Raw genomic sequence first — 6603 nt, 5'->3', positions numbered from 1 at the left:
TGAGCTGTAAATTTTTCCTTGTCGTTTCCCTCACATCTTCCTATTTTGAAAATTACCAAAGCAATAGTGCATTGTTAAAATAATTTAAAAAGCAGCAGAGTCTCAAAAGTGAAGGCTCTTCCAGACACCCCCCCACCCCGCCGCCACCGCTTCACCAAAGTTCTGCACCCCCTTCGAAGAGGAAAAGAGTGTTAAGCTGGGTATGTGAACTCGCAGACCTTTTCTCCAAGCACTTATCTACAGAGTTACACAGACGCTCTTTGGGGGGTGTACAAGTACGTAATAATGTTTTACACGTTCTCTAGCTTTTAGTACCATAGGGAAGGTTTGTGTTCCAGATGGAAGTGGAGTTAACACACACCTTCCTTTTGTTCTCACTGAACACAGCAAGGAAACCCGGACAGCATGCGCGTCACAACTACTGGAAGACTCGAAGAAGTAAATAGCACCAAGCAGGTCGGGGAGAACGCCGGATTCTAAGTCCAGCTGAAGTGGTGAGTTTACCATGTTTGTATTCCTCGGGTATCTCCCAGCCAGAAGGCAGCACAGCCCCAGTTGCACAAGTGAGCACAGTGGTGCAGAGGCCCTGGAGAGGCCAGGCTTGCAGAACAAAAACAGAAGGGCTAGAGCTCAGGGTGGGGACCATGACCTTTCTTTGCTCTCCTCCTCCATTTTTCATGCTGAAGCCCCAGCTAATACCTTGGCTGCCAATAGGAGCCTGTGGGAGCCAAGAGTCCGAGGGAAGGGAATTTCTTTTCCATTTGGTAGAGCTGTGGTGCCAAGGGGGTGGGGCTGAGACTCAGTTACTGGAATGGGCTGGGAGGGCTGGGCTAGAGCACCCAGGAAATATGGGAGAGAGAGTAGGGACTCCCCAGAGTTTTTTAGGAGCTTGAGCTCACCCCTGACCTGCTCACCTGGTCCACACTATTCACCTGTAAAACGGACTCTAACTAGCATACCAAACATATTTGAGACCTCTGCTGATAGGTAGTTCTCTCCCTAGGTCTCACCGTGGTCACAAGATGGTGGCAGATCCAAACAGTATTGTAAAGGCCTTGAAAACTGAACTGAGGTTAGAATGAACACTCACAGGACTTGTGCCCTGGACCTAACCAGACGGACAACTTGCTAAACCAAAGATGTCAACGTTCTCCATAGGATTTGCTTGCATCTCCTCACGTAGCATTCAAAATGCATAGGCTGCAATCCCAAATCACCCAGCCTGTAAAAAGTCATGAAAATAACTCTAATAGAAAAAAAAGGGACGCCTGGGTGGCTCAGTTGGTTGGACGACTGCCTTCGGCTCAGGGCGTGATCCTGGAGTCCCGGGATCGAGTCCCGCATCAGGCTCCCAGCTCCATGGGGAGTCTGCTTCGCTCTCTGAGCTTCTCCTCACTCGTGCTCTCTCTCACTGTCTCTCTCTCTCAAATAAATAAATAAAATCTTTAAAAAAAAAAAAAAAGAAAGAAAAAAAAAAGATAATATATACAATCATAGACTTTCAGGAAGCTATGATTAAAATATTCCGATAACTAATCACAAACTGATGAGGGAGCAGAAGGCTGGCTGAGGACAAAGCAAAAGCTGGCACCTTGCACCCCCTCTCCACCTGCCCCCCCCTCGGTAATGTGTGTGACATTCCTCAGGCACCCCTGGCTGCCCTGAAAGAAAAACAAATAGTTAACTCGCAGAGATCACAATCCTGCAGGACAGGAGTCTCCTTCGGTCTACAAATGTCCTAGTGATTTACAATGGAGAAGCTGTCTTACGGATAGCCCAACTTCCAGAGACAAGTAACTCAGTTCCTCAAGCCCTAATGTCGCCCTCCCCTCCATAAAACTGAAGGAGACTGAGGCAGAAGGAAATGTAAATAAATTTATTCTAAACCTAAAACTCACGGACAAAGATGTTTGATATGTGACATTCCACCAGGAAACTCCCAACTGTCTTCATGTTAGTGTCTCAATAGAGGGAAATACAGCCTTGGCTTGACACATACCAGGCCTCCAATATCCTGACAGTCTTCTTTACCATGACAGCCCTTCTGAGCGTCCCCTTTGTCCTCACCTACCCAACTCAGTTACCCCTGGTTCAAGGAAGGCTGACTAAAGTTTTCGAAAACACGCTGTACCAAAGACCAATCAGGAATAGGATAGTTTAACATTGTAATAAATCATGTCAGAAAAAACAGGAACATAGGGCCAAGCAGTTGTGGCCCAATCACCTACTGCTGAGTCCACCCCTATTCTGTCTTTAAAAACTCTGACTGTAATCCAGTTCGGGGTCCAAGTCCCTATTCCCCTGTGATGGGTATACTTGGGCCCAAGCTTAAGCTTGTTAAATAAACCCTCGTGTGATTGCCTTGGTGTTGGCTTCTTGGTGGTCTCTTGAACACAAAAACTAGGGCACAACATTTGGAGGTCCCACTGAGATCTAGGAGACCCCCAGGATGCCGACCCAGAGGGTCCTGTGCCGGCTGGTGAGTGCACTCATTTTCCTGTTTGCGCACATACTTTCTGGGAGCTCCAATCTGCATTTTTACTTGTAGGAATTCCAAGCTGTATCTAGGTCGACATTGGCTTAAGCGGGCATGCTAGCATTCTGTTGACCGGGGGTCTTGGGAGACGTCCCTTGTCTCTGCCTGGAGGATGACGTCCTCATCTGTGAGGAGAGCTGGCTGCCGTTGTGGTCGGACCGCCCCTCAACTTCCTTTCAGTTTTGTCTTCACTGCCGCGCCAGATTTTTTGTCTGTGTGAGTGTGTTCTTGTTAATTGTCATTAGTGTCTTTGTCTTGGTGTGGACTGAGGGCGTGATGGGACAGACACAGACAACCCCTCTGTCTCTGATGATTGACCACTTCTCGGATGTCAGGGAGAGAGCTCATTACCCGAGCACAGACGTATGAAAGGGAAAGTTTCGGACTTTCTGCACGTCTGAGTGGCTATCCTTTAATGTTGGATGGCCCCGGGAGGGAAATTTTCAACTACCTATTATCTTACTGGTTGAGGCCGTCATCTTCAGAGAAAAACCACACGGCCACCCTGACCAAGTACCTTATATCCTGGTCTGGCAGGACATGATCGAGAATCCTCCCTCCTGGCTTAAACCTTTTCTCCCTCCCAAAGCAGGACCTACATCCAAGATCCTAGCCCTGCAGAACCCAATTCCTAAGTCTGACAAGAAAACGGAGTCTGAACCAAAGACTCCACTTTACCCTGTCCATCAGGGCACTCCCACAGAAGACCTGATTTTTCCAGCACCCTACCAGGTCCCCCCCACATCTGCCCCTCCAGCAGAAGCATCAGGGGCTGCCGAGGGAGTGCCACTCCCCCTCCCAGATGGAGGGGCCCCCGTGCATGGGCTGGTGGCAGGGACACGTGGACGGACCCATTGGGCAGCCCCAGCCCCAAACTGGGGAGTGGCCGATTCCACTGTCCTTCCCCTCTGTGCCATGGGACCCCCCGATGAAACAGGGGGACAACCGATGTTATATTGGCCATTCTCTACTAGTGATTTATACAATTGGAGAACCCAACATGCAAAGTTCTCCAATAACCCAAAAGATCTGATTGGTCTTTTGGATACTGTTCTTTTCACCCATCAGCCCACCTGGGATGATGGTCAGCAGCTCTTACAGGTTCTCTTTACACTGAGGAAAGAGAGCAAATCCAGGTGGAAGCCCGGAAGTCCATCCTGGGTGATGACAGACAGCCAACCCAGAACCCCGACCTCATAAATGCAGCCTTCGCCTTGTCTCGCCCAGCCTGGGACTACAACTCAGCAGAAGGTAAGGAGAGGGTCCGGGTCTACTGCCAGACTCTAATGGCAGGTCTCAAGGCTGCAGCACGCAAGCCCACCAGTCTGGCCAAGGTATATGATGCAAGACAGGGTAAAGATGAAGAGTCCGGCAGCATTCCTAGAAAGGATCATACAGGCGTTCAGACAGTACACCCCTATGAATCCAGAGGCCCCAGAAACCAGAGCTGCCATTGTTATGGCTTTTGTTAGCCAAGCTGCTCTGGATATTAAAAGGAAATTGCAGAGCGTAGAAAGCCTAGGAGAAAAGAACCTACAGGATCTGATAGTGGTGGCAGAATGAGTCTACAATAACAGAGAGAGCCTGGAGGAACAACAGGCTAAGATAAGTGACCGTCAGACCTGGAACCTGGCTAAGATCCTACTGGCCACGACCATGGATGACCCACGTGAAAAACAGAGACATCTCAAGAAGTTGGCTTCAGGAGCAGGTAAGGAGGACAGCCCCCATTGAGAACGCCCCAAACTGAATAAAAACCAGTGTGTGTATTGCAAGGAAGAAGACCACTGGGTAAAAGATTACCCCAACAAAAAAATAAAACAGAGGCCTCTGCTACTATCCTGGAGGTTGAAGATTTAAACGAATGGGGGGTCGGGGTTCGGCACCCCTTCCCGAGCCCAGGGTAACCTTTAAAGTGGAGGGGCAACCGATTAAATTCCTAGTAGACACCGGGGCATAGCACTCTGTCTTGCTACAACCTCAAGGGAAGTTGACAAATAGGACCTCATGGGTACAGGGGGCCACAGGCACTCAACCATATTCATGCACTACCCAAAGAACAGTGGATCTCGGTGTGGGCCGGGTACCCCACTCCTTCATGGTCATCCCTGAGTGCCCTTACCCCTTGTTAGGCCGGGATCTACTCACCAAGATAGGAGCCCAAATTAGTTTCCACCCTAAAGGGACAAAGGTTCTGGATAACGAGGGGCACCCGATCTAGGTGCTTGTCATGAACCTTGAGGATGATTTTTATCTTCACCAGATGCCCCCAGCACCAATGACCAACATTGACCACTGGTTGCAGGAGTTTCCCCAAGCGTGGGCAGAAACTGGGAGAATGGGACTGGCCCAACATCAGCCAGCGAAATACACTGAACTAAAGCCAGGAGCAGAGCAGATCCAGTCAGGGTCTGCCAATACCCCATGCCTCTCACAGCATGGACAGGGATCACCCACACATCCGGCGACTGCTAGACTCGGGCATACTGCGGCCTTGTCAGTCTGCATGGAACACTCCCCTGTTGCCGATGCGAAAGCCACACTCCAATGACTGTAGACCAGTCCAGGACTTGAGGGAAGTTAACCGACGGGTGATGGACATGCACCCTACGGTCCCAAACCCCTACACTCTCCTCTCCACCTTGCCCTCAGACAAGACTTGGTACACAGTGCTAGACCTAAAGGATGGCTTTTTCAGCTTGCCCTTGGCCCCAAAGAGCCAAGACCTCTTCACTTTTGAATGGGCGGACCCGGAGAAGGGCATCAATGGCCAACTCACCTGGACTCCGCTTCCACAAGGATTCAAGAATTTGTCCACCATCTTCAACAAAGCCCTACACGAGTACTTAGGTGAATTCCATTCCAAGCACCCTAATCTGACTCTATTACAATATGTAGATGATATCCTGTTGGCAGCAGAAGACCAGGAAACATGCCTACAAGGCACCAAGGATTTGCTCCAAACGCTAGCAATTCTGGGATACCGGGCTTCAGCTAAGAAGGCCCAGAGCTGCAGAACAGAGGTGAGCTACCTGGGGTACAAACTGAGAGATGGACAAAGGTGGTTCATGGATGCACGGAAGGAGACCGTCATGAGGATTCTGCAGCCTCGAAACATCTGCCAGGTGCGTGAATTCTTGGGGTCGGCTGGGTTCTGCCAGTTGTGGATTCCTGGTTTCGCTGACATAGTCAGGCCCCTCTACGAGGCCACAAAGCAAAGACAGGACTTTGTGTGGACTGAGGCCATGAGAAAAAAACCTTCAATGACCTTAAGCAAGCCTTGCTTTCGGCCCCTGCACTCGGGCTGCCGAAGTAATCTGACTAAGCCCTTCCTCCTATATGTGGATGAAAAGGAAGGGGTGGCGAAGGGAGTCCTAATTCAGTATATAGACCCCTGGAATAGGCTGGTGGCCTACCTCTCAAAGAAATTAGAAGCATGGATGGCCTCCATGCTTAAAAATTATTGTTCCAGTGGCCACCATGGTTAAAGAGGCAGATAAGCTGGCTGTGGTGCAGGAGCTATATGTCACTACCCCACATGCCATTGAAGGGGTGCTCAGACAACCCCCAGACCGATGGATCAGCAATGCCCACTTGACCCATCACCAGGGCTTGCTTTTGAACCCTACCAGAATTTTGTTCCAGGAGCCAACAGCCCTAAACCCAGCGACACTGCTCCCTAACCCTGACTGGTAACCCTCCCTACATGACTGCCAAGAAATCCTGGCTTAGGTGCACGGAGTCAGAGCCGATCTCCAGGACTGACCACTGCTGAATGCAGTTGACATCTGGTATACAGACGGCAGTAGCTTTGTCCGGGAAGGAGTCAGGTATGCAGGGCAGCTGTGACCACAGAGACAGAAACTGTCTGGGTGGAACCTTTAGCAGCTGGGACATCTGCCCAATGTGCAGAACTGATTGTGCTAACCAAGGTGCTAACCATGGGAGCAGGCAAGTGATAAACATCTATACTGATAGCAGGTACGCCTTTGCCATGGCCCACATCCACAGAGCCATTTATAGAGAAAGAAAGCTCTTAACAGCAGAAGGAAAGACTATTAAAAACA

The sequence above is a fragment of the Neovison vison genome, chromosome 2 (genome assembly GCF_020171115.1).
Source record: "Neovison vison isolate M4711 chromosome 2, ASM_NN_V1, whole genome shotgun sequence".
Classification (NCBI taxonomy): domain Eukaryota; kingdom Metazoa; phylum Chordata; class Mammalia; order Carnivora; family Mustelidae; genus Neogale; species Neogale vison.
The sequence above is the reverse complement of the archived record's forward strand: the minus strand, read 5'-3'. Positions refer to the sequence as shown.